General features: G+C 50.1%; 1 protein-coding gene across 6 annotated transcripts in view; it reads left to right on the top strand.

Annotated features, from left to right (window-relative positions):
• Positions 1-22,264, top strand: part of PTPN13 (protein tyrosine phosphatase non-receptor type 13) — a 1,388,150-nt gene that overhangs the window by 976,790 nt on the left and 389,096 nt on the right. The window lies entirely within an intron of this gene.

Below are 22,264 nucleotides of genomic sequence, written 5' to 3' on the forward strand. Positions count from 1 at the left end.
CACCAGTTCAGCCAAACTTATAGACCACTGTAATGAATCAGGAGTAAGACTCGGACACAGAGGCATTGTGATGGTTACTATAAACTTTTATTAAAGTATAAATAGGGTTAGAGAAAGACCTATGTCACCCTACCACTACGAAGGGTTTCCGTGCCTCAACTAAACAAATGGCTGTCAGTGTTAAAATGTCCAAAAATAACGAGTTCTCCATCTTGTGTCCAAAATCCTAACCTGACCCCTTACATGCTAAGCTCAGAATAATGTGCAAAGGGGTAAAAAAGTGATCAAAGGTCCACAGAGTTCCACAATCCTTGGGGGGACGGGAGAGGGGAGGGCGGGTTCTGTGAGGAATCTGAGGGCGTCTTCACTTCTTTCCCCAATATATCCTCCTCCCAGGTGGCCAGGGAAAGGCCATTGCTATTGGATCCTGACCCTGGGAGTGGATATGCGAGGGAGGACTACCTGGGTGAAGGAGACTTGGGGAGTGGAGATGAGGCACCCTCGGGTGAGATATGGTATCCCCCATTTCTCTTTCACCATGAGTCCCATGTTCCCCAAGCCTTTGTAGGCTATTGTCAGTCCCTTCCCTACTTTTCCCGTAAATCATTTCCCAACAAACACCAGTTAGGTACTGGTACGAGGAGGAGGCAAGCAAGAGCAATGCAGAACTTCAAAGTTGTCAATGAGCAATCTAGCCCTTTTTTGACCAATCAACCTGGCCGGAAGTTTAAAAGCCGCAAGTATGGTGAAAATGGAATCAGCTGTCGAAGCAGGTCTACGGACTGCTGGAGGAGAGCAGACCTCTCATTGAAGGCGGTGAGGCAGATGGAGTGCTCAGGAGGCCCAGGACGATGCAGAGTGTATGCAGCGGGAAGCAAGACTGAATGAAGCTGGAGGCCTGCTGCAAACTACGGATCAGGAGCTGGCGTGACAAAACAAAGCTTCACTGTGAGGCCCGGGAATGTGAGAGATGCATCGGTAGCAGGAGCAAAGCCACAAAAAGCCACTACAGAGACAGAGCGAGGCGCTGCACGAGAGTAAGGGGGCTTGTGGCAGCCAGAAGCCCTGCTGGAGCGCCGTAAGCACTGACCGGTGAGTCAGCCTAGAAAGTAGGGCCCCATGGCAGCAGGCGACCATAGTAAACTGATATGAACTTTAATAAATGCCGAACCAGAGGAAATTAAACACTTTTGAATACCGATTTGCATGAAAGCAAGTAAGTAAGCACTTTTGAATACCAAACCGAATGAAAAGCAAGTACCATTGAATACTGAGCTGAATGAAAGCAGTTTTGTGGAGTTTTACGCCGCTAAGGAACTGTGAAATTTGAGAGAACAAGCATTGGCAAGAGCCATATGAAAGTGCAATAACTGAATAGTGGCCAAGCAAGCAATGATAAAGCATCAGAGGATGGGAATTGAGAAGCAAGCAGGCACCACTGTAGAGCTGAAACAGTGTCAACGTGCATACAAGGAAGCAGAGGAAAGTAAGGTGTCTCGGTTGCGTGACCTGTAATTTGTGGACAGCGTGGTCCGACAACTGCGCCTAGCCCGAGGACATCTACCTATGAGAAAGCCACTTAAAATACCTGGAGAGAAGCTTGTGATTGAATATAATGGAACAACGTTGATGAGAACTGACATTCGGGAACTGTACTTTGTGAACTTGGTGGAAGAAAACCAAACCACAAGAGCTGGAAAGTATTACAAAGATCTGTGTTGTGAAAGACTTGAAAGTTTGGGGAAGGGAAGCCCTTTGCATGGTGAACTATTTGAACTTTGGGGAATGGAAACCCTTTACAAACCAAGTGCTGGAAGAAGTTCTGAACTTTTATTTGAACACTTCTCATTTTGGCAATGACATCCTTACACATTTGTACACAGATGGATGTGAGGGCAAGCATAGGTTTTAGACACAGACAGACTCTTACTTTGGACTTCCTGACACAGACTATCCTTCGTTTATTTAGGTAGTGAATTCCCACCTTAGCATAGGGAAAGAGAAGCTTTTTTCCAACATTTTTTATGTTAGTAAAGGTTTCTAAACCAAAACCTGTCTGTGTCTACTTCATGATGCCTTCACAGTTCCCTTCCCCTGAGTTTCCCAGGTTTTTTTATACTTCAAAATCACAGTTCTTTCCACTGGATGTGCATTTATCCAATCCAGGGGGTTGGACAAAATCTGACATGAGGAAGAGGGCAACCAGAATGAAGATTGCTCGACTGAAGCAAAATAAGCAGTCTAGCACTTTGAGAAATTGTTTCTGAACAGCTCCCTTCCTCGGTGCGGGAGTACAAAGATGGAACTGCTGAGCAATGCAGGGAGATCCGACCAGCTAGCCACTTCCGGGGAAGCCAAGCTATCAGGTGGACAGGCAAATGTGGAGACGTGGGAGAACCATGTAGGAGACTTCCCAGCTCGGGCTGGGAATCCAGAAGGCATTGAGCAAGACAGAAAAGCGGCACAGAGAAGGCTAAAGGGGAACGCAAGGCATATTAAGAGCTTTGTACCAGCGAGGGAAACCGGACCGACACGCGGAGCGCAACCAGATACTGAGACACCCTTCCCAAAGCACAGAGAGAGAGAGAGACAGAGAGAGAGACAGAGAGAGAGCGACAGAGAGAGAGAAAAAAAAGCGGAAGCAGAGAAAGACCCGAGCAGGGATCTGCCCTAAAACCTATGAGCCTACAGTGGAAGGTTGAGACTGTGGGAGGGAACTGGAGAAGGCATTCCCTAACTGAAACGGAAGGCCAATTCCCTATGGCTTACATCACAAAGTGACTTACATAGTCCAAGGATTTGGGGAGATACAAATACACCAGTGATAAGAACAACTTGGGGAAAGCCCATAGCCCGTTGCACTGAATTAGAGAGAGAATTGTAACATAAAGTCCTGGCAGGAGAGTACACCAGGTGAAGAGCCGATCTGGGATCCGCACCCATAAATAGTTTCATTGTACAAATGTCCTGGCAGGAGAGTATACGAGGCATTTGTGAGCCTGGGACCCACAACCTTGAATTACATTGAATGTGGAAAAGTCCTGGGGAAGGGAGTCATTTCCCCGGGAGTGGATTGCAACACCAAGAGGAGGGGTTTATCCTCTTGGGCTACAAAGAACTTGGTTATTTTTTTAACTTTTGTTTTGGTGGAGAGAAACTTGGGCAAGGGAGCCATTCCCTGGAACTGTGAATACTACCCATTTGAAACTTTTGGTTGGATGTATACCTTTTCGTTGAACTTGAACATTTTTGCACTTTCCAAGCCAAAGACATTACCATAATCACCTTATAGTTACTTTTAAAATGAGAGTACTAGGATAGGATTTCAGACACAGGACATTTTTCCTTTGGACATCTTGACACAGAACAGACCCTTAGTTTTTGATTGTACGGAAATACCTCCTAGATCCGGGACAGTGAGGTATTTCCCAAACCCTGTTATTATTTTAATAAAGGTTTATGCCAACAAACATGAATCCTCTGTGTCCACGTCTCATTCCTGGTTCCTTTTATGCTTGGGTGCAGGTCCCACACTTGCAATGGTTCCCTGGTATACTTACCTGCAAGGTTCTCCTCCACATGCAACAATTCACTTCATTCAGGTACTGAGTCTACGACCCCCTTTTCATTTATCTCGTTCTCAAATGCACTCAGCGTCCCAGCTCCCTTGCCTAGTTACACCCTGTGTAAGTCCACGCTTGGCATGCAGTATACGCTGCGAAATGCCCCAGTGTCCCACTCCCCCTTTCTGGGCTCACCAGCGTCATCTGGCTGCTTCTGCATTCCTGCAGTCCCTCCAGCGGGGAACCTCCTTATGCTGGCATCCCGTCTGCTCTCCGCTACTTGCCATACCTGGGCCTCCTCTCCACAGCGTCTCTTGCTGATGGCCTTCGTGCAGCATGCATTCTCCATCTCTGCTTCTCGTGACAGCGACGGTAGGAGCTTCTCTGCTACCTGCTGAAGCTGGCTTCCTTAGCATCCGGACAAGCGTCTGGTATACTGGAATTCCATCCCATAGGTTCCAGGGTTTTAAATGTCCCGGCACCTATCGAATTCCTCCAATCACTAGAGAGCGTCTCTAGTTCTGTAACTTTCACGCTATGCATTACTCTTGTGCTCTTCCTTGCCTGAATGCTTTTGCAAAAAGGGTTAGCAAGAGCCCTGCTATCAGTGTAAAGTGGTTGGACTGGATCTCTAGCACAGTATGCCATATAGGTTTGGGACTTCAGGGGAATGTCATACCCTGAATGGAAAGGGGGATACCATATTCTTGCCAATGAGTCTCCTTACCTCCCCTTAGGGTTGTCCGCCCCCATATGGTCCTCCGTCAGGCAGCCACCGCCAGGGTCGAGATCCGTTAGTGGCTGATCTTCCAGGGTCGCCTGCACTTAACCTTGAACTTGCCTCTTGCTGGCCGGTACCTTACTTATTGCTATTATCTATTCCCATGTACTGCACTGTCCCCCCCCATACCATGCACTTGCGCGATCTGATTGACACCTGGCCTGGTAGGATTGTTGTCTTCCTCGCTTTGTTCCCCTTCCCTTGCCTCGTCGCACCTTGAAACATTTTTGTATAGGCACGTTATAAATGCCATATCCTATATCATATCATAGGGGAAGAGAGTTTCGCCAGAGAGGGAGTAATGACATCACTAGATTCATCACACAACCAATTCCCCACTCTCTTGGGTGGAAGGGGGCACAAACTCTTCCTGGGTTCTTGGTTCCACTTATCCAAAAAACAAAGTTCCTCAAAATGGGAATTCCTCTTCCCCCAGTCCTTAGCACAAAATATCCCTTTCCAGTCGCTTGTCAGGTCGGCTTCACTCTCCTGCCAGCCTTCACCATAGACTTTGCCACTGGTACACCAAGTCTGGTTTACTTGCCTGCCAGATATGTTTCTCACAACTTTCACTTCCCACTGGTTATAATTCCTCCTGTATTGAAGTGGCTTCTCAATCCTTACACGTTCCACTTGTGGGCTTTGCCCGTTTTCATCTGGGTCCCAGACACTCTTGCTTTGTTTTGGCAGGATCCTCATCCTTTCGTTACCTAGTGTCCACTCGGACAAACCTGGTATATTCCCCTGCCAGGTACTGTCCCACCTACGTGTGCATTCTCAATGTTCGTATCTAATTGTATGCCTCTTTTGTCGTTCCCTTGTGCCCCTTGGGGTAGGTTTACCAGCTTCACACAGTTTGTATTATATTGTATATTCTCGTTCTCACCCGCTTGTGCTCTTCAGGATGTTCTTATTTAATTTATAACATTTGTATCTATTTGTATGCTTCCTTTTTATTCCCTTGTAATCTTCGAGGAGCTTTTATAAGGTTTGTATTAAATTGTATAGGATCCCTTTCCCCCCTTGGGCTCTTCAGGATGTCCTCATGAGGATTCTCAGCTCCCTCAATGCCACCTTGACCGGTCCGGCCCTTTCCCTACCTTTGGGAACTCTCGGGTGGTCTCCTGTCTCTTCAGGCGGTGGAATAAAGCTTCTCCGTTCCTGCCATGCTAAGTGTTCTCCTTCTCGCGGCTCTGAAATTCCGGCTTCTTTCCATTTGGCTGCCTGCTTCCGGAGGTGGAGCAAAGCTTCTCTGTTCCTGCCACGCTCACCGTTCTCTTTCTCGCGGCTCTGCAGCTCCAGCGTCTCTCTCTCGCCTTCGGCTGCCTGCTTCTTTGTTTCTGGTCCCTTTTCACTGGTCTGACTTCCCGTGTCTGTCACCAGTCATTCTGCCTCGTTAGGACCTCTCTGGTACCTGTCATTGTCCTCGTCACGGTCTCCAGTCTTCGGGTTCCTCAGAACGGGACCAGCATTTCTTTCCCTGTTGCTCCAGGGCTGTCTTTACAGTGACGACCTAGGAATTAGTCAATCTTTGCTTTTTACCACCAGCTTGCCTTTGGGCAACTGTACCGCATGTGTTGGTTCTGCAGGAGGCTTTCACCTCCTTGCTTCATCTTCCTAGTCACAGTGATACTTTGCATCAGACTTGGGTGAGACTGCCTCTTCCTTGTCCCAGTCTTATTATGTTTGTCCTCTGTTAAACCATAACAAATAGTGGTGTAGGGAATAAGAGGGACTTCTATTGGGCTTAAGGAATTTGGGGACACCAAAGGGGTGATTGAATACTACGTTCTCCCAGGGTCATTGTCATCAATCCCATGAAGGATTTCCCCTCCCATGAGATCCACCCGCTGAGTACCACCCCCAGAGGTGGCGGCCACACCTCCTTGACCTGATGGAAAGGGGCCTGTCCCATGCAAGATGTGACAATACCCTGGGATTTGTCACACCTGATGAACTTTCAGGGAGTCACCTGCTGAAGGTAACAGAAGTTCCCAGTTTTAATCGTGGCAAATTGACTTGGCTTGCTCTTGCATCTTTATTTGAGTGCTAGTAATAAAAATACCTTTCAACTGGAGGATAAGAGCACTACTTGTCATCTCCTAAAATGGATTTAGTAATATGTTTTATATAAATGGGCAATTTTATTATTGCTATTTTCTATTGCTTAACCTGCCATACCAGTTTCCTCTGAGGGATCTCTTTTGTATTATGAGTGGCCTTACTCATTCAATCATTAGTGCCGTCTGTCGCCACTCTGTGTTCTAATTGGGAGGATAGGTCGGGGCAACACGTTTGTCTTGGAAGCAAGACAATTCAGAGTAACGCATGTTTGAATCCAAGTCCCGCGCTTAGAGACTGGTTTTTAGTAATAAGCGCCTTATAGAAGATGAATTTACTGATAATGACTGTGTTGCAGTCTCCAAGAAGAAATCTCACTTTGGTTTTGGGAGCTTCTGCAAAACATTGATGACTAAAATGCGATTTTATTTTAACCAGAGAACTTGTAAATAGTCTTTCGATTGGCACTGTGAGAAACCTGAGGGTATTGTCCCAAGTAGACCCCATGAATCGCTTATTCAGGTGGCCAGGGAAGGGCTGGTGCTCTCAGATCCCACCCCTGGGGATGGATGAGTGAGGGAGGATCATCTGGGTAGGGGAACCCAGGGTTATGCTCGGGGGGCTGGGAGGATACCCAGACGAGACGCGGTACACCCTACCGTATGACACCTTTTCCCCATGCTACCCAGTAGGGTATCTAGAGACTTGCCCTCCACCCCTTTCCATACCCGACATTGACATTCCCTCCGTTACCATACACAATTTCAGAACCCATACCAATACCCCCTCGCCCCCAATTCCAACAGATACAAAACTGGAAGCGAAGCAGAATTGAACTACATATGTCGCCCTGTTCTCTACAACAATCCTTTTTTACACAGCACTATGGTTACCCCCTTCACCCTGATGAAATCCCACATGGTTTTTCCAGTATTCTTCAGAAAAGCTACAACTCCCATAATCCCTCCACAGTGGTTTTCCCTAAAACCACTGGGACGAGGAGGAAAGAGATTGGGAGGATGAGGATTACTGACAGAACCTTGGACACGGAAGATAGACTCCCTGTGTCTGGATCAGACAGTCCCACTAATGAGGCCAGGCAAAGTAAGGCCTCCCTTCACACCCAGGCACACCTGAATCCAATCACTACTCCCAGGAAGTATAAAAGGTGGAGCAGGAGAGTACACTTTGAGCGAGTTGGGGATGCTGGAAGGTGCACAAAGCCAGAAGAAGACCAGAAGAGCTGCAGAGACCCTGGGAGACCTGGAGGAGGAGAAGCCAGTTCTGACACTGGCCCTGTGAGTCCAGGAGAGACTGCACTGTGGAGAGGGAGCTGTACTTCAAGAGAGCAAGAACAGGGGCAGCTGGGATTGCCTGGCAGTACCCACTGCAAGACTCCCCTGGGCCTGTCAGGCGAACAAAGGTCTCTGAGGATTAGCAGAAGAGAGACATACAGTGTAGAGGTGCACTCTTATTCGCTAAAGTTACTGGATATCACTTATTCAACAAACTTACACTTGGAGATAATGTAATTTAGGTGCTCCTATGTTAGCAGAAGTCCCCAAACGCTTTTTGTGTATTGTGAGCTTTGAAAGGAGGCTCGACCCCGGCTGAGGGAAGCCATCTTAGTGAAAAGATAGTGTGCTTTGGAAGAGGGTCCAAGCCCAGGAGAGGGAGGACCTTTGTGAAGCTTAGCCGAGGGGTCTGAGCCCGGCAGAGGGAGACCCCTTCTGACCTTTTGGAGAGAACCGTTGAGAGCAGGGTCCGAGCCTGGAAGGGGGAGGCACGCTGTGAACCCCAAGAGGGGTTTGTGCCCGGCAGAGGCAGACCCTTATGAACTTTGTGAGTAAAAGAAGTACCAGAGCTAGAGTCGTCCGGTGTCACTTGGGTGCTCTTTCGAAGGTCTCTGGCTGGTACCCCTCTCCTGAACAAGGATAATGTATTGAACTAAGAGTGTTGAAACTACAAGTACAATGCATAAAATAAGCAGTGCCGCATAGCAATTTGCTACGCAATTGTGTAGGTTTGCTAATTAAGTTGACACTTGTGTAGCAAAGTTAGCTATTTGAGTTGCCCTGTTCAATAAAAACACTGCTCACCGTGAATTCCTCTCTGGCTCTCATGGCACTCGGCACCCTCTTCTCTGTTCACTGCTTGTTCAAAGGGGCTAATGGAGATAGAGTGCAATAGTAATCGTATCCTTGACTCTTGTTGGCAAAACGCCCATGTGGGAGTGCTAGGCGAGACTGTTTTTCTTTTTCAAACAATTGGAAACCAGAAGTTATCTGGATGATACTTTTATTAAACTAACTATATCCTGTTTGGCAAAGATATGTTCTCTTTGGCAAAGACCAGTATGTGTAATTTTATTAAAAACAGTCATCCAATTCCATAACAATTTAAGTTGTATAATGCTGAACTACAGTATTGCTTCTATAAAACACTGCATTGACTCCATGTTTTACATTAAAGTTTAGGTTAGTGTATCTAAATCTGTGTCGACTAGATTTATTTTTGTTGGTAAAGATGTATCACATTGATGAGTGACCACTTTTGAAAATGTACATGATCACACGGCCAACTGCTTTTAATGGCAAATCTAGTTCTGTGAGCTGACCTGCTGGTTGCATTTATCTGTGCAACTGGTGCTGAACTCATGAGCGGTTTTATACTAGTTACCCTGAAAGTGAGATGGCAGCAAACTGCAATATTCCACCTAGTTTGACCAGTTCTCTTCCTGCTACACCCACTACTCTTAGTCTCTTACATTCTTTCCTCTTACATAATGAATACACAAGGCTAACTAGATGTTTATGCAAAAGAATGATCAATAGTTCCATTCAGACTGTACATCGACAAATCTACTGCAATACCACACACTGTAGTTGGCCTCCAGAGCTCGCTTTGCTCTCTGATTATGATTACATTATATATTAGCAGAGAGCTAGCTAAACTGTTTTCAGAGCCTTTTGATCAAATCTATTTATTTGTGTCATTTATGTAGCTAACCTTTTACATTTTACAGACACTCAGCCAGCGCTCGCAAAGCCCACTCACCAACTTGCATATTCCAGTAGATTTTATGAAGGGCGAGTAGCATTTGCAGGGGGTGTTTTATGAAACTTTTATGTAACATGAAACTTTTTTTGCAGTAAATGTTAGAGGCTTCATTTTGCATAGCTGGCTTCTGGGTCGCATTAAAGTGTGTTTGTGGTGACACGTACCGTTTTACAGAAAGCGCATTTACATGTTTTGTCACCCACTGAAATGGGCAGAGTGCATTTCTTGTAGGTAGAGTAGGTCAACTAAATTACTTAACCTGCAGGTCTATTGGAATTTTAAAGAATTTGCAAGGCCTGATTCATCTCACTAATATCTTACTTCAGTGGTAAACAAAAATGCTGTATTGATGCTCATTTGATCTTTTGGATCCAAATAACATCTGGTGACATAAAAAATATTAGTACAATTCCAAGATGGCCCCGCCACTGAGTAGACATGCCGACGGCTGCTCCAGGACTCTGCGGCCTTGTCCTGGCTGCCCCAGCACCCCCCCCCCAGCATTAAGGCTCAGTTCTGGAGGCAGGAATCCTTGGGGAGCCCAGCGGAGGTGTCCTTGGTACACCGGAGCCCCAGCAGCAACATAAGCGGGACACAGACTGGCGAAGCAGGGAGGCCCCTCCTCCCCCCAGGAGGAGCGCGACTCTGCGGCTAAGGGAGGACCTCTGGGGGAGCCCGCGACACGGCGGCAGGTGCCCGGAGGGGCTAAGGAGGAGCAGCTGGTCCCTGAGAGAGGCAAGAAGTGGCGGCATCGGAGCCGAGCGAGCCTGAGGGAGCGGGCAGAGGACTGGCGCGAGGCACGTCCTTGCTGATGCGGCTGCAGGGAATTACGGCCCAACCTGCAAGGCAGACTGGTGGATAAGTGAGGAGAACAGCGGACAGAGGCGTGGCGGCGCCTCGCCCGGAGCACAACCCCGGAGTGAATTGTGTCGGAGCGAAGAAGGGGAGTGGCAAGGACAGAGAGGGGCAATCGTTGGGCACAGACTCCAGAGCAAGGAAGGAGAGTGGGGCGCGCCCGGAGGAGTGGCTTGGAAGTTGGGAGCACAGGCAGCCACTGTGGAGGCGGGTGGGGGCGGCGACAGTGCTGAGGGCCCCCAGCTAGCGGCGGATCCCTGCACAGCAGGAAGGAAAAGAGGCCTGGGGGACAGTGAGGGCTCCAAATGAGGGAGGGGCCCCAGCAGAACAAAGAACAGTGAAGAGGACATATATGTCCCTCTCTTAGCGCAGGAAAGTAAAGGACTCAGTATTGGATCAGCTCCAGATCCTAAGAGCTCGTGGCGGAGCACACTCCTGGACCTCCACAGATTAGGGGGTATGGAAGCCTGGAGGGAGCCGAGCCCAGAGAGCAGCCACGCAGTGGCGCCCCGACTCAGGAGGGGCGAGGACTGGGAGATAAGGAAGGAGGGGCCCCACTTGTCTGGAGAGCTGGGGTGAGTGGAAGTCCACCAGAGGAGGGAGTGACACATGGCCTAGTGGCCGGGACGGCCACCCACAGAGAGGAAGGCGCGGCAGACGCGGAGTGAGAGGCCACCGAGGAGACCGCATTGGACCCGGTCATTTGCGGGTGATGCAGTTGAGTTGTGGGGCGGGCCTACCACAGAATTCTTCCAGGTACAAGGGGAGGACTGGGAAGGCTGGTCACCTCGTGGGCGAGCCTTGGGGAACATTGCCTACGCTTTGGCCCGCAATGGAGAGCAAGGACTCTTGTAAAGGGGGGGCAACCGAGAGAGCAACGGGACAAGGAAGGAATTGATGAGCCGTCGCAGATGATGAGGCAAGACCTCTGGAGGGAAATGCAGAATTTGAGGGAGTCCCTGGCTAAAATTTTTCAGGAACAATTCCAACTGCTGAGGACCGACCTCAATGCAGTGCTAGGAGACTGCGGCAAGAAACGGCCCAGCTGGGGGAAAGGACAGATTTGCTGGAAAGAGGCCTCCAGGAGTGTGAAAGGGACACAATGGCAAACAGCGAGGCCATAGATGGATTGGACACTGCAACAAGGAATATGGAAGCAATGGTGGAGGACCTGGAGAACAGATCCCGAAGGATTAACATTAGGATTAAATCACTGCCGAAGACTCTCACTGATAGACAACTGAAGGAAGAGATCCAGGGGGTCTTCGCAGTGCTCTTGGGCGAGGAATCCCCGGGCTCGATTGAGCTGGACAGGGTCCATAGGGTAGGCCGGACCCTGGGAGGACCTAACGCCCGACCACGAGATGTGTTGGTTGCTTTCGCTATATATGGCCAAAAGGAGGCGGTGTTGACAGCGGCTAGGCAGAGTGAACCGGTTCTCTATAAAGGACAAGAAATCTCCTTGTTTCAGGACTTAGCTGCTAGCACGCTGATGAAAAGAAGGATCATGGGCCCAGTTGTGAAAGAGCTGGCCAAGAAAGGGATAAAGTATATATGGTCCTTTCCATTCGGACTGGTGTTTGAGTGGGAAGGGAGCCAGAGGCGAGCAACTACCCTTCAAGAGGCGGCCACTATAATACACCTGGATGTGGATAATGGGGGCAGGGGCCATGAGGAGACCATGGGAATGGTCCACAGTGAGGAAGCGGGGCAAGAGGAAGGTTGCACTACGGGGACCAGCTGCGGGGGGAAAGATCGTGCCAAAGAGGGGGAGAGAAGCAGTGCAGCGGGGGTTGGGGGTCCGGGTAACTCGATTCCTGGGAGAAGGATCTTCGTGGGGTGGTGGGAACAGGGGCTTTATACGGGGCCTAGGAGGATGGAGTGAAAAATATTCTGGAACAGGTAAGGGCAGGTTTGTCCGTGGGGTTAGGAGGGAAAGGTAGGGGGACAGGGGGAGGGGGCGGTCTCACCCTAAGTTGGGGGTTCAGGGTGGGAGAGAGGGGAGGGGGGATGGGGGATTGGTGGGGGGACATAGCGACTGGTGGAGCAGTACAGGAACTGTCGAACAGGAGGATTGAGGCAGGGGGAAGGGGAGGAGAGGGAGGGGATGAGTATCCCCATGGATGAGGGGGGCGGTTCCCAGGGTAGACCTGGGGTGGGGACGGTGGGTTAGGCAAGGGGGGTGTGTTGGATCTCAGCCCAGACATCGGGTGTTTAACACATAACATAAGGGGGCTAAACTCCCCCCTTAAACAGACAAATCTGGAGCAATTCACCAGGTCTCATGCGCCAGACGTGCTGGCGCTGCAAGAGAACCACCTATTGAGGAAGGACCAGAGCCGCTTGCGGTTGAAGGGCTTCTCGCAGATACTGTTTGCGTCGGGTTTACAAAGAAAGGGGGGGTAGCCTGGCATTGGGGAGGGGGGTGGACTTCAGAATCCAAGACATTCTCAATGGGAGATACATCATGGTGAGGGGGGGAGCACATGGGCTTATCTTATACAATAGCCTCGGTGTATGGCCCAAATGCGGTGCAGGACCAGTTTATGTGCGAAACCCTGGGCATTCTGGAGAATTTGGCGAGGGGGCAAGTAATACTGATGGGGGATTCAATCTGACTTGGGACAGGCGGCTGGACCGAACACATCAAGAGGGGGGCGGAGTGGGAGCGGTGGCTTCTCCCCAGCTAAAGGAGCAATGGGAGGAGGCTGGATTGCGGGATGTGTGGAGAGCGCTACGGGGGGAAGAGGAAGGGTTCACGTTTCTCTGCGACGTCCACAGAACCCAATCAAGAATTGAGTACATCTGGGTGTCCGTAAGTCTGATGGGGGGAGTGGAGCGGGTCGAGGCGGGTTCCATGGGGATTGCTGCCCACAAGGTTGTGCAGATGAAGTTGCATCTGGGGAGGTGAAGACCTGGGGTGTGGAGTTGGAAATTCCCAGGGGAACTCCTGAGGGATCAAGTGATGCGGGAGGAGACAGGGAGCAAGATTAGCGATTTTCTTTTTTTTATTTAATTTTTTTTTAGAGGAACAACCGCTCAGACACGAGCCTTGGCACGAGGTGGGACGCTTTCAAGGCTACTTTGAGGGGGAAATCATTGCTCTGAAGGCAGAGAGAAGTAGACAAATGAGGGGGCTGGAAATCCAGTTGGAAAGGGAGGTTGAGGCTGCGAGGGCGCATGAGGGAAACCCCCACAAGGAAAGTATATAGGGAATATAGGTTAGCAGAGGGCCAACTGGGGATCCTAAGGACCAAAAAGGCGGAAGAGGGATGAGAGAGGGGAGAGACTCACCCGGACTGAAGAGATAAAGGGGAGATTAGTCAGATTTTACGAATCTCTGTATACCTCACAGAACCCGCAGCCACAGCCTTAGTTTCGTGGGGGCTTTGCCCCTCCCCCGACTATCCCGGGATGGTGGGGAGGAGTTGGGCCAGGCCATCACGGAGGATGAGGTGTGAGCTAACATAATGCTCTCCCTCGCAATAAGGCCCCGGGCCTAGACGGTTACCCAGCCTCCTTTTACAAAACCTACTCCCACCTATTGGTCCCACACCTTACGCAGCTGTTCAATACGTTTGGGCCCAGGGGAAGCATTATCCCCTCGATGGAAGAGGCCAAAATAACACTCATTTACAAAGCGGGAAAAGACCCGGAAGAATGCACATCCTATAGACCTATCACCCTTATAAACACGGAGGCAAAAATATTCACTAAAATATTGGTGAAACGCCTGGAGAAGCACCTCCTTTCGCTGATCCATCAAGACCAGGCAGGGTTTGTGATAGGGCGGCAGACTGCTGACTATATCAGGCGGATGGCCCACCTGGTGGAGAAAACACAAAAGACGATCACCCCGGTGATCCTCCTAGCGCTTGACGCCGAAAAGGCGTTTGATCGGGTGCAGTGGTCGTTTTTGTTTCAAGTTATGGAAATGATTGGCCTGGGGGTAGGGTTTATTAGTATGGTCACAGCGAATTAAAAGAATCCCACATCACATATACCAGTAAATGGAGGTATGTCACACCCAATTAATCTGAGGCGGTGGACGAAGCAGGGGTGTCCTCTTTCCCCGTTGATTTACACAATATATTTGGAGCCCCTTCTTCTGGCTATACGGGAGGCAGACCCCATTCAAGGCATACCATTCGGGGGCTGTCGGCATAAAGTGGCAGCGTTTGCTGATAACATGCTACTTACGCTGACGAACCCGACGGAGTCAATCAGGGCAAGCATGGAATGGCTGTCCAAATTCAGGGATCTATCGGGTTTGCGGGTCAACTTACAGAAGTCAGAATTAATGAACCTGTCCCTAGGGGAGAATCAGGTGAGAGCACTGAAGGCAATTTCCCCGTTTAAGTGGAGTCCTAGTGGGATACGATACATGAGGATCAGGATAACCCCCTCTCTGGCGGTTTGGTATGGAGCGAACTATGCCCTCATGTTAATGGCAATCAAAAAAGACCTCAGGAAGTGGAGCGCCCTAAGGATATCCTGGCTGGGGAGGGTGGCAGTCCTCATTGCTTTAGCAATTTCAGGCTATTCCGCCATCGGTTCCGGCGAGCTTCTTTAAGGAATTAGATGGGGCGATCAAGGAGTTCATCTGGGAGGGCAAGAGGCCGTGCTTCGCCAGACTATTGATGGCATCAAAGGGAGAGGGAGGTTTGGCTCTACCTGACAATATTATGAGGCTGTACAGTTTACGGTAATCGGGCAATGGTTCTCGGAGGAATACAATAAGCACTGGGTAAAAATGGATGGAGCAGTAGCCCGACATCATGGGGGAGGTACTATGGCTCCCACGCAGGCTCAGGCCACCTCACCTCTACTTGAGCGCTATAACAAAGGGAATGGTTGATATTTGGGACAGCGTTGTGGAGAGCCAGGGGATTACGACCTTTCCATCACCGTTCACCCTCATTTTCAATAACGGGGACTTCACGCCAGGTTTAGAGAAGGGGGCGTTCCTGATGTGGGAGGGGGTGGGGGTGTAGGACTGTGAGAGACATGTTTCACGATCATAACGTGGGCGGGAGAAAGGCACAGATATTTCCAGATTAGACACTGGGTAATGTCGGCAGAGGTACGTAAGGCTGCTACACGCGATTTAACGCAGTTCGGATGGTGGGACCAGAGGATTAATCTCGGACCTTTTATAGGCTTCTGGAGAGTGCCGGCCCAAAAAGCAACATGGGTTTACATGAGGGGGTGGGAGCAGCTGGGGGTTAGAATGGAAAGGGAGGACTGGGAGAGGTTGTGGAAGATGATTCTGAAGGTGACAAAAGTGGTCCAGCTGCAGGAGGCCTGGTATAAGTACATTCACGGTAGGCACTTTACCCCGGCCCACCTGCACGCGATGTACCTGGCAGCGTCGGGGGATTGTTGGAGGGGCTGTGTGGGGAGAGGGTACAGCAGCTCATATTTGGTGGGACTGCCCCATTATTAGACCCTTTTGGCGAGACATCACACGGGCCCAGTCTCAGGCTCTAGGGGAAGGGGCCAGCCAAGACCCCCGGGAGATTTTATTAGGGAGGCAGGTACTGGGTGGTGGAGAGGAGAGGGAGTACTAAGGCGAAAGTTATTTTTACCCTGGCAGCGATGGCTCTTATTGCACAGAAGTGGAAGAACCCCACGATCCCGACGGACCAAAACTAGTTAAGCAAGATGTGGGAAATAGTATCGATGGAATGGGCAACGTACGCGGCCAACAACAACTTGGGAAATTTTTCAGCGGACTGGGGTGAGACGTTGCCTGTTTAAAAGGGGAGTTCAGGGAGCAGTGGTGCCCTCAAAGACTCAAGCTGTTGGACATCTACGGTTTATTTTATGGAAGGGAAAGAACGGGACAAGAGGGTTTACTGGGGCTATGGCAGAAGTTTGGGGGGTTCAGTTTGATGATGTTTTGTTCTGTTTATATGCTAAAAATAATAGAAAGAAGTTAAAAATATATATTAGTACAATATTGCCAATTAAAAGATTTTAATTAGCAAACTCTGCATTTTTTAAAACTAATTTATACCTTGAAGTACCCAGCGGCCTTAGAGGAGGCCGGCAGGAGGTGTCAAAGTGGTCATACAAGGGTCGAGCCAAACCCCTTCTACAGTCGAAAGTCTTCGACACGTTGTGGAAGCAAAGTGAACTGTGTTACTGGGTCAAATGTGAACCCGACTGAGGGTTACCTGTGAATTAGGGTGAATAGTATCAACCCCGAGAACCTGGTAAGGATAGATCTGTGTGAAGCCTGACTGTGGGCTGAGACCCGGACTTAGGTAAGGGAAGAACCTAAGGGGTCTAGAATGGCTTTCTTTATAATAATAATAATAATAATAATAATTTGCATTTATAAAGTGCTACAAACCCTCAGGTATCTGAGCGCTGCTTATTATTACCCACGGTGTGTGGTGCTCATTTATTGACCTCGGAAGGATGAAAGGCTGAGTTTGGTCCTGCCGATATTCAAACCTGTGTCGGCAGATTCTCCACAGATGTCAAAGCGAGCGATCTACTCGCTATGATATCTGACCAGCTGTGTTCTTTGAATTGTGTTAAACGGCGATGTGAACCCGACAGAGGGATGCCAAGAGAAAGCCAAGGGAAGTGAATCTTGCATTGTGTTAAAACAAAGTGAACTGTGATAATTGGCAAATGTGAACCTGGCTGAGGGATGCCTGCGAATAAGGGTGAATAGTAATACACCTGTGAACAGTGTGAAAAAGTGTGAGCCCAACTGAGGGATGTCCACAGTGAGTGGTTGGTCTGAGCCCGACTGAGGGAGGCTAATGTTGAAAGGAGGATTGGAGCCCGTCTGAGGGGGATCCAGGGTGAAGAGTAATCGCCCGATGTGAAGATTACTAGAAGGAACCTTTGTTTCCTTGTTTATGGCACATCAGGCCCTCTGAAGCAAGAGCCTTTGCATGAAAGTGACTCTGGCACAGAAGGCTCTACTATTGAGAAAAGGAACTCTCATGCCGGAGCAACCCAGGAGTGTACTGTGCTCAAGAGTCCCACCATGTCCGTGCTATAAACGTAGGTAAGTGAGACCCTGCCATAACATCCTGACTTATCATTAGTGAACAAGTCTTTCTTTTCTTGTGAACATTATCCTACACTATTTTGTAGCATAGTGGTAAGGATTGGCAATAGGTTTTCTTAGTATAGGCCCTTTCTATTTGACTAGACTCCACTAGGATGGTAATATTATAATTTGGTGGTCGTAGCTTGCTCCGATCTTAGATGTAGGTTTATATTAGGCGTTTATCTCACCCATTTTACAGTTTAATAAATGCCCTTGACCTGATCACTTGTATGTCTTACTTGGGTACCATGCCTTCTTTGCAGCATTCAATAGTCAATACTGCAGAAATATCTTTTACTAAGAATTGTGAGTCATAGAGCCTATCCTTGTCCTTTGTGTTAAATAAATACTTGTGAGTGTAAGTGTATTATATTTTTTTAGGCAGTGTTGCAAAAGATTGGTTGTCTAAACTACATAATCATTTCTTCTGGATTGTTGTAGTTTTGGGCTTACGTGTCTGTAGTGTAAGGCTCCTATTTTGAAAGATCTGCATTTTAAGTCCACCCATTGCTTGAGCTGGGGCCTTTGGTACATTGTCCATTTAAGGACATACACATTTGTACTTTGCGCTCCTCCTTACTCCCCACTGTCTTTCTCTCACATTCACCCTCTCTCTTCAGTCCACTTTCACAGTTCTCACGCCTCCTCACTTAACACACGTTGTACATTTTAGGAAATTAGAAACATGTACTCCTACGTCCCGTCCCCTTTCCTCCATACTGTATGGCTGTCCCTCGCTAGGGACGAGAGACTGAACCTTTTTCAGCAGAAAGATCAACTTCCCCTTTAAATTTACATGTGCGCAGGGGCAAGGCCTTGGGAGCACGTGCTCCCCTGACGCTACTCTTCAGGTCACCTCCAGAGGACTTGAAGGAACTCGTCAAGCAAAAGTCCAGGCCCAAGATGGGGGCACTGTTTTCATCCGCACCTCGCAAAGGCGACTCCTTCCCCAGGAAGCGCCTGAGCGGGCGGGACCTATCAGGTTCTAGTACCAGTGCAGGTAACGAGGCTGCTTCAGCTACCGGCCGCCAGGCCTAGGGGTTGTGAGATCCTACCGGTGACGTCAGTGAGGGACCGCAAGGTACTATTACCGGGTTTCCGCCTGCGGGGCTAAGCCCTAGTACTGGACAGATTTCTGAGGGGGCGTCAGTATGCAGCACTACTGGCGACACAGCCAACGTCACTCCATCTACCAGGCCCCATGCTGAGGTGCAGGGTAGGCCTCAACCTCCACTGCCAAGAGTCCAGGATGAGGCCGGGCCCAGAAGGACAAGCGCCACGACACAGGCATGTGGCATGCAGCCCCAAAAAAATGGCCGCCGGACCAGACAAAATGGCGGCTCGCCCAACACCATCTCCCTTCGGGGACCATGTAGGGGAACAAGTTTCCAGGTGGGACTGGTCTTCACCAGGCACATGGCATGCCCTTCAGCATCACAGGGCAGACACGCCTGCATGCAGCAAGACAGAGTGTGCCCAGGGGTCAGCATCCTCAGTGCCCCGCGCCCACGGCACCAAATGCTCCACCGGCCTGGAGGACAGTTTTTTTTTAAAAGGTCCTGACGCTTATGAGGTCTCCACAAATGGGCATCATCCTCAAGGATGTAATCAGGGACATGCTTTCTCCGGTTTTGCCGCTAGCACACACGGCCACTCAGCCCTTGGTTCCAGCGCCTCTGGCTCTGATGCAGCCCCAACTGTCCACGCCAATTCCCACTACACCGGCACCCATGCCTCCAATGGTCCTGGCAGCCCCACACCAGCCACAGTAGCCACCAGGTCCTGTGAGTACACCACAGCCCCGGCTCCCAGCACTCCTCCAGCTGCACCTGACCAACAAGACACAATGGTGGACACGGATGAGGAGGAGGACCCCGACACACCTTTGTCGGTCAAGGCCTTTCAAGAGCAGCTGGCGGGCCTAGCCAAATTCTTGGGGCTTTCACAGCCCGAGGTGGAACAACCAGAGGCGAGGGTCTTGGCGGATGTCCTCGCGCTACGCCCCACGGATAGAACAGGAATTCCAATGCAAAAGGACTTGGTGCACTTGCCAAAAAACGATGGCTTAAACCTCATTCGGCACAGCCTACCAAGAGGTGCCTCGACACCAAGTACAGGTAGATGGATGGGGGATCCACTCTTGCTGACAGCACATCCCCAGCCACACTCCTCGGTGATTGGTGCAGCTACAAGCCACAATTGTCCTTGTATACTTCAGCCCCTACACTCCTGGGTAAGGAGGAGAAGATCCTGGAAGCATATAGAAAGAAAATCCATTCTAACGCTTCACTTCATCTTCATCAGTCCAATGCGGACGCTATGCTCGCTGCTGTCAGCCAAAGGATCTGCGGGAAATACCAACTATAGAGCCAGGCGTGCTTCAAGGCAGGTCTGGCGGAAGCTAAGATTGTAGTGTAGGACATAATGGAGTCCACTGTGGCTTACATTAACACCTCAGGTTGCGCCATTTGCATTGCTACTTATATGAGAAGAACAGCCTGGCTACAGGTGACCAAGTTAAGTTCAACCCGCACGTCCAGGAGCGTAAACTGGACCTTCCATTCAAGGGTGGCTATCTGTTCCATTCCACTACGGACAAGGAACTTGATAAGAAGAACAACAGTTCCCATACTGCCAAATCCTTATCCATCCTCACTAAGGCCACTCCTAAGGCATATAGCCAGACGCACCAGCATTTAGACAATGATCAGTCTTTCGGAAGGTTCCGGGGGTTCCAGGAAAGATGGTCCAGGCAAGGTGGCACACAAGGGCTTTTTCCAGTCCCCCTCCTCAGCCCCAGCCTCAGACGGCAAAAAGGCATGACACGCCCATCCAGATCGCCAAGTTTCTGGTGGGAGGTAGGCTTGCCCTTCACTACGAAAGCTGGTGCGTAAGGTTCGCTGACTCATGAATCCTATCCGTAGTATCCACTGGCTTCCGCCTACCTCTCCCTCCTTCTCCTCTCTCCTCCCCTCTGCTCCCACAGATTGGGACAGCAACTCTGTTGGTGGAAATTTGCTCGCTCGTAGAGAGTCAGGCACTGGAGGAAGTCCCAAACTCCCAGCGGGGTCTGGTTTTGTACTCCCTGATTTTCACCATACACAAGAAGAACCAGGCGGGCCTGAGAGTTGTGCTGGACCTTTCCACCCAGAACCTTTCCCTTCCTCTAAAAAAGCTCAAGATGTTTACCCCTGCGCTTATAGCAGAGGCATTGTGCACGGGAGATCTGAAGGATGCTTACCTAAACGTCCCGATCTGGCAACCCAGTCGGTCCTTTCTGAGGTTCAGGATCATGGGTTTCCATTTCCAATACTAGGTTCAACCCTTCGGCCTCAATTCGGCCCACAGGGTCTTTACAAGACTGATGAACGCAGTGGCAGATCACCACATCTATCCATACCTAGATGACGGCTTGTCAGGGCAAGGTCTCTGGGGCAGTTCCCCACACCACCTCTGCCCTCATGAATACCCTACACAAGGGATTTTCCATCAATCTCAAGTCACAGCTGGAGCCTACACAGAATCTAGCATTTCTGGGCCTCATCTGGGATACGAGCTCCGAGAGAGTTTTCCCCTTGGAGGACAAGATCACAGCCATCAGGACACAAGGCATTTTCTCAGCAGAGCAGGAACCTCAGCATGGTGGTACCAACACCTCTTGGGCATCATGGCGGCATGTCTCCTGGCAGTACTGCACACGAGGCAGCCTCATGGAGTCAGGAGAAGGGTTCCCAGGCAGAGCTGGTCAGCATCCCACTTCATCTCCACCAGGACCTAGTCTGGTGGAGCATGGACTACAACTTGTGGATGGGCAGGCCATTTCATCAACCAGCACCACAGGTTACCATCACCACAGAATTATCCCTAGAGGGCCGTGGAGGGGGAAGCCAGACTGTCCATGGGGATGGTCCCGTCAGGAGCAGGAAGCCCACATCAACTGGCTCGAGTTGATGGCCATCTGGCTCATCCTCAAAGCCTTCCTATGATGATCAGTGGCAAGATGATCCTCATTCGAATGGAAAGCTCCACCAGCATGTACTACATCAACAAACCGGGTGGCACCAGGTCACCTCCCCTCTGCACTCTAGCAGTCAGCATTTAGGAGTGGGCTCTGGTGAACAACATGCACTTAACAGCAATTCACCTCCCCGGGGAGTCCAACCTGGAGGCGGACAGGCTCAGCAGGCTGGGTGCAGACAACTACGAATGGCATTTTAACGAACAAGTCCTTCAGGGGATCTTCGATAGATTGAGTCATAGATGTATTTGCCAGCTGGTCCAACAGGAGGTGCCCCCAGTTTGCGTCCTGGCAGGGACAGGGCTGGGGCTCTATGGGCGACGATATGCAGATCCAATGGAACAACATGAACGCATATGCCTTCCCTCCCACTCCCCTGGAACACAGGGTAATCTGCATGATCCGCAAAGCCTGGCACCTCCGTATCATTTTCATAGCCCTGTGGTGGCCAGCAATGCTGTGGTTCTGGGAACTTCTCAGCCTGTCGTATCAGGCCCTGGTGAACCTTCCACGGGGCCCTGCTCACCTACTCTCACAGCAGGGAGGCACGATCATACACCCCCCCTCCCAGAAGTTATCCCATGCAGCATGGTTCCTGAACAGGTCACGCTAAGGCATCTACATCTGTCACAGGCTAACATAGACATTATACAAGGCGCTAGGAGCGATGTTACCAGGAGCCAGTACAAAAGCAAGTGGACCAGGTTTTGCCACTAGGCTGCATCAAAGGAGGTCGATCCATTGACCTGCATGTTGGACGATGTGCTATCCTTCTCTGCACACCTCGCACACTCGGGGGTGCAGGTGGACACATGTTGCTCCTATCTTCTGGCAATAGGAGCCTAACGGAA

The sequence above is a fragment of the Ambystoma mexicanum genome, chromosome 6q, assembly GCF_040938575.1.
Source record: "Ambystoma mexicanum isolate Mex_15411 chromosome 6q, UKY_AmexF1_1, whole genome shotgun sequence".
NCBI lineage: Eukaryota > Metazoa > Chordata > Amphibia > Caudata > Ambystomatidae > Ambystoma > Ambystoma mexicanum.